This window comes from Zalophus californianus, chromosome 10, assembly GCF_009762305.2.
Source record: "Zalophus californianus isolate mZalCal1 chromosome 10, mZalCal1.pri.v2, whole genome shotgun sequence".
NCBI classification, from domain to species: domain Eukaryota; kingdom Metazoa; phylum Chordata; class Mammalia; order Carnivora; family Otariidae; genus Zalophus; species Zalophus californianus.
This window is the reverse complement of record NC_045604.1, coordinates 26071291-26081853: the sequence shown is the minus strand read 5'-3', so window position 1 is coordinate 26081853 and position 10563 is coordinate 26071291.

Sequence of the window (10563 nt, the reverse complement as noted above, 5' to 3'; positions counted from 1 at the left end):
TGTCTCATTTCAAAACTGGAGGAATCTTGCCACTTTCCTCATGGAGTTGTCCTGAGGGTAAAACATGATCATGTATCTGAAATGCTTGGTACAGTGCCTGGCATATGGCAAGTGCTCAGGAGCTGTTACTACTGTTAGTGTTGATATTACTATCATTATATCCTGATATGTTTCTCCATATATAAATGCAGCTGAGCCTCCTGTGTAAGAACATGGGCACCTGAGTCTGTCTGCCAAGGTTTGAATCCCAGCTCCACCACTGACTGTGTGACTGTGGGGAAGTGCCTCAGTTTACCTGACTTACAAGGCCGTCATGAGGATTAAGTGAGTTATATATAAAGTGTTTGGAAGGGTGCTAGGCAAATAGTAAGCACTGTGGAAGTGTGTGCCATCAGCAGCATCATTATCAGGACCAGGACAAAGTTCCGGAATCCTCTGGACTTCGGCATCCCTGGTGTCCAGGCGCCAAGCTAGCGCTCAATCCATGGTGCCCCAGCATAACGAGAAGTGGGCCCTCCCCACTGCTTTGACAGAGTCTCAACCCCCACCCCTTGCAGAACAGGTTTCAAAAGCTTCTGCCAGTCTCCTTTCCCTCCCTGCTAAAAGCATCTTCTCCTTTCCGGCCTGCTTTAAACCAGTGGGTGAGGACCCTTCTCTCCCCATGCTCTTCTTCTCTCAAACCCCTTGTCCTTGGGGATATTTGTGTCCCTGGTACTTATTTAGCTTCCATAATCAGACTGCTTATGCTGTGGTGATTGGAGTCATACAAGCAGGGTAAGAATAGAATTCATGGTCATTAGCTCCCTTAGAGACCTCACTGACGGCCACTGCTCATGGCTGGGCAGGTGGGCAGGATGGGAGGGAGGGGTTGGGGTTTATCCGTCTCCTGAACTCATCTAGCATCTGCTGGAGTAGCTCACTCCGCTCTTAGCATGAAGTAGCCAGAAATCTGCCTCCTTTCCCCTTGTTTATGCTACACGGACCCCACTTTTACTGACTTAGGCGTCTCCATTGTGATATCTGCAGTATTCCCACCATTCAAGGGACCCGAGCATCTTGAAAGGCAGGTGGATGCCCTTTGATTCCCACAGAGTCCTAGAGACTGGCCCCCATGTGATCAGTGTTGCCTGATGAAGGTGAGCACCAGATTGGTGGTCATACCACTGTAGGCAGGGCTGACAGAGAAAAGAAAATAGCACTGGATACATTCTCTTGTTTTCCATTTTAAAACATGTATTTAATTAGCTAGTGGTATAGCAACTGTTCTTAGAAGATATGAAACACTCCAGTTAGAGAAGGGTTAAAAGAAATAAAACCTCCACAGAACAAACTGAATGCTTTGTCATTAACAAAACTGTTATAAATTCCTTTTCTCTGAACATTTGCTTGTTTGTCTTTTTTCCCACCTCCAGGCAGCCTCGGGCCTTTTCACAGGCCTGATATGGCTTGCACGGAGTTTCTGCTTAGATCACCAGCACCTCTGCCTCTTTGTTCAGAGCTCCAAGCCTCAGAGATTGGTTCCATTTTCAACTCCCCTCAAGTAGCTCTGAACTTCTTTTTAAAAGAGGTACTCTTGCCAGTATCGTCCCTTGGCCCCTTCTAACTTGCTCACTTGGGTTCCTTCCTTCCAATGAGAGAAGTCTTCATTTTATCATCTGGCTTCCAAGGGAATTAGGCCTTTATTCCTTCTGTAGAGGCATCAAACCAAACAGAACATGAATTAAATAAGACTTCCCACACTGAAGAAGGAGCTGTGTATTGTAATTTTTATATAAAAATTTAAAATATAAAACTTGAAAGAAAAATTTAAAACAGAGCCGAGCTCAAAGTTAAGGGAGAGAAATCCCTAATGCTGGGTTAACAAAGAGGAGACTCAAAGTCAGGGTGGTTAACAGCCACCGAACCATAATGGCTCATGAAATTACAAAATTAGCGTGGGCCTGGAATTCTGGTATCCGTCTGGGGAGACAAGCCTAGGCTGCAGGCCCCATGTGGTAGAGTTGAGCTGTCATAAAGCTGGGGATTATGAAGAGTTGATCTATCCATGAAATGAGATAAGGAAACTTCCCCAACCGTCTAGGAAATTGGTGAGGAAAAAGCTTGATGTCCACTCTGGCCATGGGTGTCCAAAGAGTTATTCTTAAGAAACCAATTTGACAGGTTTGGGTTCTAAGTTCCCAGTAGTCACACGGTACAGGGACCCCCCATGTGAGAAATTAACATGAAAACCAGCCAGAAACTGAAACCTGTGGGATCCTTGTAAGAATTCGTGAATTTTTAAAAAGCTGCATCTGAGGTGGTTACCCAGAATGCAGTTCAGAGAGAGAAAAGGTGAAAACCAGCCCTAAGAGGTCAAGAGGATACAGCAGGGAGGTGGGACATACACTTAACGAGAGTCATGAAAAGGGGGAGAGAAGGAAAGACAAGATGCTTAGGGTAAGGAACTTGTCAGCCTAGACTTCTATACCCCATTCACCTGTCACGCAAGAAGGAATGTGAGGGGCGCCTGGGTGGCTCAGTCGTGAAGCGTCTGCCTTCGGCTCAGGTCGTGATCCCAGGGTCCTGGGATCAAGCCCCGCATCGGGCTCCCTGCTCCGCGGGAAGCCTGCTTCTCCCTCTCCTTCTGCCCCTGCTTGGGTTCCCTCTCTCGCTGTGTTTCTCTCTCTGTCAAATAAATAAATAAAATCTTAAAAAATAAAAAAAGAAGGAATGTGAAATCAAAATGCTTTTAGACCTTCAAAGGCTGAGTTTACTACTCACAGACATACACTGAAAAAAAAAAAAACTTTTAACGAAACTGACATAAAGAAGAAGTGGGTCTCAACAACTAACAGTAATATTGAAACAACTTGTGTGACTCTGATGGAAACCTGGGCTGAGACCCTTAGATTCAGATCCAAACCTTCATTTTAGTTAAGTGAAAACAGATTCTGAGAGGTAAAGATGTCTTACCCAAGGTCAAATCCAGACAAACTGTGTGCATCGAATCTTGTTCAAATTGTGTGAAAGAGGCAGAGATGTTCTTTTTTCTTTTCCCTAATATTTTATTACAGAAAATTTCAAACATATGGGCAAATTGAAAGAATTATACATTTAACATTGATGTACTCATCACCTGTATTTACAATGAACCTTCACCTGTATTTACAATGAACCTTTTGCTGTATTTGCCTATCATTTACTAATTCATTTTATCTTTGGTGCATTTCAAAGGAAGTTATGGATATCGGTACACTTCACCTCTAAACACTTTAGCATGCATATTATTAACTTTAATATTTGTTTATACATTTCTTTTCAGATATAACTTCTATAAAGTGGATTGTACCATTTTTTTTTTCTTTGTGGATTACACAATTCTTAATTCCACAAGCTCTGACAAATGCATGCACCCACATATCCCAAGTCCCAATTAAATTAAAGACATTACCATTAACCCACGTCCCCTCATGCCCCTTCTCCATCAACCCCTATCCTGCTCCCTGGATAAAAGCACTGTTTTAAATTTTTCAAAAAAAAAAAAAAATAAAAATAAAAATAAATTTTTCATGCCGTCTTAGTTTTGTCTCTTCTAGAATTTCATGTAAATGAAATCATACAGTCACCAATAGTTTTTAGTAAGTGGCCTTCCATGCTGCCTAATAATTTTTTAACTAACATATAATGTGTTATTTGTCTCAGGGGTACAGGTCTGTGATTCATCAGTCTTACACAGAGGATGTTCTTATATAATTTTCCGACCATATGTCTCAGAGATTGTTTAGCTTGGGTGGAGAGGCCTCAAACCAGGGCAGTTATAAAAAGAAAAGTGAGAAGACACGATGTGTTGCTCTAGTACAGATTTGTTCAGTTCTGTCTGGTATGATATTTATTGGGCAGATTCCCACCGTTTCTGTGTGGTGTTTTGTGATTAAATAGACAAATTCTGTGTTTAAAAAAACAAAATAAAAAAAACTAATAGTGAGTGAGGAAATCGGTTTATATGTTGGTAAATCTAAGTGACAAATATTTTAAATGTCTAATTTGGGGGAGTTTAAATATAAGATGTAACAAAAACCTAGTTTTATTGAAAACATTGTTTGTGTGAATTACATTTTTGTAGGTTAATAGTTAAATATTGACAGTTTCATGTACCTCAACCTGATAGACAGCAGTAGCTTGGAAAATGGGAGGAGAAGTCAGATGGACAGCATTGTAAAGATCTTGTACAGCTCAGGAGAAAGGTAGAGGTAAATCATGTTAGACTTTGTTAAGTACTTATGTTAAAATGTTAAAGGTATATAATTCAAAATAAAAATATATTAAAAATTAAGTATAATTTCTAAAAGGGAAAAAACTGAATGCATAACTACTTAACCAAAGGGAAAAAAAAAAAAGAAAAACAAATTTAAAAATCCTGGATCCAGGGTAGGCAGGGAGGGAGAAAAAAAGGTGACAAAGAGGGACGCCTGGGTGGCTCAGTCGGTTAAGCGTCTGCCTTTGGCTCAGGTCATGATCCCGGGGTCCTGGGATCGAGCCCCATGTCCGGCTTTCTGCTCAGCGGGGAGTCTGCTTCTCCCTCTCCCTCTGCCTGCCGCTCGCCCTGCTTGCGCGCTCTCTCTCTGTCGAATAACATAAATAAAATTTAAAAAAAAAAAAGGTGAGAAAGAATAGGCTTAGTAAATGGGCTTTTGAATTTGGTCAGACTTGAGTTCAAAACTTGGCTTTGCTGGCCGATGTCACGGGCAAGTTACTTACTCAGCTTCATTTGCCTCAGCTATAAAATGGGGCAACGAACTCTTTGCAGGGTGGTTGTAAGCATTACGTGAGATAATACATAGAAAGTGGATGGCTGTGGCATACAGTAGGTGCTCAGTGAATGTCAGCTGCGCCCTCTCCCCCTGTCCTGCCCTGCCCTCAACTTCACCAGTCTGCCCTAACCATGCGTGTTCACCTGCAGGCCCGTGGTGGTATTGCTCAAGTCCAACGTCCTCATCCTGTACTTGGTAAGCAAGGTAGTAGCCAAGACACTGTATGAAAGCCTGGCCTGGAGCTCCTTGTCAAAGGACCTGCCGTGTCTCTGTTCCTTATGAGCTGCATGATATTCGGCAAATGATGAATAAGTCTGTGAATTTCAATTTTCTTTTCATGTGTAAAATTAGTTAACAGGCGTGATATCTAGCTTAGGGTTTTTTCATCAGAATTCAAAAGGGAAGAGTGACGAAAGCTTTGTAAACTACAAAGTGCTCTATATCGCTATAGGAGAATGTGACCCCTTTGGAAGCCTTTGAACCCATTTCCAGGCCCAGTAAACCCTGGCTCTTGTTCCAGTCACCTCTGGCACTTCCTAGCTCACTGAGAATGAGCCTTCTCCCCCCCACACACATTCATTTATGCATTCAGTCTTTCAACACATTTTTGCTGAGGACCTACTATTTGCCAGGCATTGAGGGGGGGTCATCGCCTTCAAAGAATGCATATGGTTTTCAACACCACCGGGCATAGGAATTATTCTGAGTAGCTTGCTAAAAAAAATGATGCCAGTTCCCCCAAAGATTCAGATTCAGTGGTATAGAGTCCAGGAATATGCCCTTCTAAATGAGCAAGCCTGGTTATTCTGATAGGAAAGTCTCTTGGCTCACACTTTGAGAAACTCTGGCCTAGTTCTTCCCAGGAGTCAGAGGGGCTCACCGCTGATCCCCCCTGTGCCTGCCAAGGTCTTCACCCTGCCCAGGCTTTCTATTGAAACTTCACTGCCAAGAGGGGACGGCGTGCAGGGCTGTTTGGTGGTTTCATCCTCAGAAATGTACACCTCCTTTACCTCCCCGCTTCCTCCTCAGAGGAAATCAACCTAACACCAAAACGCCTTAGGCCTGACAGGCCCTGGGGGGAGGGCCCTGTCATTAGGAGTGCCATGAAGAGTGTGTTTGTAAGCAGGGCACCCCAAGACTTCCCACAGGGGTGACCACCTACACTTGTTCTTTGAGCCTGTTTTGACTATGAGCCATGACCGGGACCCGAGTCGACGTGCTAATGGACTCTGACCAGCATTTCTACCCTGTTCAGATGTTGTGTCTCCAGCCATGTTAGCTCAGCATCTGGCCCTGGGCTGCCTGGGTTGTGATGTTCTGCCTTCACTATCCTCAGAGGTGATCAACGAGTCTGCATCTTGGTTTCCCTGGACTCACAGAGAGGAAGCCGCCAGGCTCTCCCAGTGTAGGAAACCCTGCAGGAACACATGCACAAGGATGTGACATGTCCTTGTATTTGCAGGGACCTCGCACCAGTGCGACGCACAGAAGACTGAGGTCCAGTGCTAAGGCCTGCAGGTTCCTAGCCCGCAACAGGCAAGTTTCTCTTTAGGGGGACAGTTCTCAATCCGTTGACTGTTAGACTGGAAAGGGCTTTAGAAATTATCTAATAGATGGGCTACCCTACCCCTACCACCCCGTCTCCATTTTATAGTTGTACAAACTGATGTGTGGAGGAAAAAGTGACTCCTTGTGTTCGTTCAGATCACAGTCAGACACTAACGTGCACCCCATCATCAGGACCGGTTAGACCCGAGGCAGACACGCATAAGGTAGCACACAGCAAGGTGCAGACAGGGGCAGAACCCTAGGGATGGGAGGAGGTGGCCTCAGAAATTTGCAGACAGCCTGTGTCCTGGGGTCACTGAGGGTCACTTCGATGTCATTAGTGCTCCTGGTTCTAAAAAGTACAGAACGTCTTTCTTTCCATATGATCGCATTTACTTTCAGAATAGTCTTGGCATTCCAGAGGGGCCTGGATAATTCTCCCCTCCCGCATGTGGGCCTGGGAAATCAGCATGCAGGAGAGAGCTCACTTGATTTGCCCATGGCTGTAGGGCCAGGACTTCGAACCCGGGTCCCTGACTGTCTGCTCCTCTCTCTGTATCCCTAGTTGCCCTCCTGTGAAGAGCCATTTTGTCAGCCCACAAGGGCTGTACCCCTCCCCTTGGGGAAGAAGCAGGAAGCAAAAGGTGCATCCCCTTGGGTAGAACCCTTCTCCTAAGGTGGAGGCATCTCTTGATTTTGTCCCCACAGCAGATGCCGGAGATCTGGAGGAGAATGTCAGGGCAACGGCAGGAGGTTGCCACCTTCGGAGGAGAACACCTGGGCTCTGACCACGTGCCGGGGCCATGCCACTCTCAGTTCCACTCGTGGGACTTTGGGGGGATAGCCCTCAACCGTCTGTCTACTCTTCCCCCTCCACTGAGATTTTTCATTACAACATGACCCCCACATTGAGTTTTCTTATTCTTTTTTTTTTTTCTCAAGATCCATGAGAATGTCATCTTCTTCCCATCATCTACCCTAAGAAAATACCCCAGAACAGAAACCAAATAAATAGAGAAGAACAGTTCAAGGGATTTGTATCCTAGCCTGTCACCACCCTTTCCGGGCCTCAGGTGTTCCAACTGTTTGGTGAGAATGACAAAACATGCCCTTGGCATCTCCAAGGGCCGATGTAAGACCCAAATGTGAGCATAAATATGAAAGAGGCATGAAAATGTAGCATGCCATATAAACACGAGCATCACAGGTTAACAGCCATGATCATTATGACAATAAATCCTCAGCTCCCAGAAGCTTTCTGCTAACCAGGGCTCCTACAGAACTCTTCTTTCAGAAGGCAAATGATGGCAAATCAAGCCGATATCAAGAATTTACCTTTTGATAAAGTAACTTCTGTCCTGTGCAGTTCTTCAGCCCCATCACCTTCCCTTTCTTTATCTACATTATCACCTCAAGACTTGGTCTTCTGGAAAAAAATCACCTTGAGGGCCTTTAAAATCCCTATTCATCAAAGAAAGCATCAACCACGCTCACGAGGCTGCACTTACGGTGGGGAGAAAGTAGAAGCAGACATTTCAGAAAGATATTGAACAAGAGTTTTCAGAATAAAACTTAGTTACTTAGAAAGCTCAATTTACCAGAACAATTCGTTTCATGAATGTTCATGAACGCTCTGCTTAGTCAGTTATGCTGCATTGTTACCTCCAAAAGCTCTCCAATAAATGTTTGTTGAGTTGGATTGAACTCCACAAACCCTGTCTTCTCACTCACTAGGGCTGGAGAAGGATGAAGAATGGAACCGGGCCAAGGCCCTCCAGCCTGTGCTCCTTGTAGTGAGCTGGGGGTTCCTCTCTGCCACTGGCAAGGTCCCGGTGGGCAGCATTCTAGAGCCATCATCCCATGGAGCCCTGAAAAAACCCCAGTAATCTTGGGGTATAGCAACAGCCCGATTTCTTCTTGGTAACTGAAACCAATCACCTTAGCTAGTTATGGAACCTCCTCTGCCTGTTGGTTCAGTGAAAAGAGAAGCCCCAAATGTCCGGGGAGTGGGGGAGCGTCAGCTTCCAACCTCATGGAACCATGGCTGTGTATCTTCCCTTGGGCAAGTGTTCCTCCGTTGGGAACTAGGGCCTCAGAACCTGCCAAGACCAGGAGAATGTGCACATCTAAAAAAAATTATATAAATGTATTTTTAGATGTAATCATGAGAAATATCATTTCTGCCTCTTTCATTTGATTTTTTTGGACCTTCATATTTTGGCTTTGAGAGAAAAGGCACCATCATTTGGTCACAGGTTTAAAGCATATTTGGTATCTTATCAGGTGACACCTCAATCTCTCAGGGTGTTGTCCCTCAGCTAGAATCATAAGTGGGCCTCTCTTGGCCATTCCATTCTTTTCCTAGACCAGCTGCCTCCACCTGATGAGGTACATGGTAGGATCACTGCATTCCATAGGCTGAGCTTATCACTGAACAATTTTTGTATTAATGTGAGTCCCTTTGTCAGAGGCAATGTTGTATAAGACACTAAGATCATGAATATGGGATTCTGTGGGTTCCCTAATGATAGCATTGGCAGAAGAGTTTCAGGCAAAGAAGGTAAATCTGTATAGAATATGTATCTATCTCCATGAAGTCAAGGCATTGCCCCCTCCAAGGTGGAAGGAATTCAATAAAATTAGGTGACTGGCTGCTTCCCAAAGGATTAGAACGCTTTCCAGGGCTCAGTGTTGCCCTCTGGTGATAGGTGCTCACAGCGGTAGTCTTCAGAGTAACTGGAGTGAGGGGAAATCCCTGTTGTGAACAGTTCGGCCACTGTGGCCACTCTGTACATGGGCCCATGGAGTGAGCAGCAGGGTGGCTGGGGAAAGAAGTTGACTACTGCCACAAGGTGGGTCATCTTGTCTACCATACTTTTGGAAGCTTTCTCTGCAGTGAGTGGTCTCTGGTGATCATTCCCTTGGGTCATAAATATCTTCACAGTCTTCATTCAATCCAAAAGTTGTATCCACACCTTTCTTCCTCAGCTCTTTCTGTCATATTTTCACTCTTAGTCTTTCCAAGGCTCTGACCAATCAAACCAAAGTGTCAGCCACTGTCCATGAGACTGTACAGATTTGTACTTCAGCCCATTTTCCTTCCAAGTGAATCAGACCTTTTGTCCAAGTTTCTGGGAGAATTTTCTTTATCACTGTCTTTCAGCGCCATCCCCGTAATGCATCAGACATCCACTTCCAGCTTCTGCCAGAATGCAAACAGACTTATCTATAAACCAGGCCTATAGTTTTTCCTTCTTTTGTTAACAGGGGAAGTTCCCATGAGACCATTGATGCAGGGTGAAGAAGAGATGATAAAACAGCATGAGTAGATGCCATGGGAGTCTCAATTCACCTGTGCCTACACAAGTCTCCACCACCTCCATAGAATAATGGAATCATGCTGTGCACTCCTAACTTTATGATTTGGTGGATAACACTCAATTCATAATGAACAGCTCAGGTCACATCACTGCTTGGCACCCTTTGGTTAAACATTCAGGTACTTCAAGTGTTATTGAAGTTAAGTGGCAGAGTCATTTGTTCTTCTGCCTGGGCTTGGTACACAGTCCTCTGTGGCTCTGGGACTCACCCTGACATGGCAGCCTTATGAGTTGCTGAGCCAGAGGGTCAGAGTAGAACACCTGAATGTTTGCTTTTAAACTTCAGAGAGACTCACCAAGCATTGGGCCCTTTTCTTTGTGGTGCATAGTGCCAAGTGGAGAGATTTAACTTTAGCTTTGGAAGAGCTTTTCCAAGATATTTTAGACCACTGGATCCATAGGCATTGCATCAGCGTGTCAGGCTTCTAAATTTTGTGGGTCTTTTTTTCTTCCTGTCCTCTGTCATGCGTATATCTTAGAGAGGATTCAAGTTTCTTGCTGCATCCAGCTCACCAGGTTCAACTGACATAATGTCATCAATATAATGGACCAGCAGGAAATATTGTGAGGTCTCATAGCTCCTTTGGATTATATGAAAGCAGGAGAGTTGACATAATCCTGAAGACCATGAGTGTATCCTAACTTGCCAGCCAGGTGAAAGCAGGCTGCTGCTGATTGTTCTTACTAATTAAGATGGAGAAATAATCTGCCCAGTCACTAGCTATACACCAAGTGCCATTGCCCTAGTAAAGATACTACATCCAGAATAACAGCTTCGGTCAGCAACAACTGCCTAACCAAGCCTAGCATGAGCCATAGTCATTCTCCACAACGCAGATGGCATT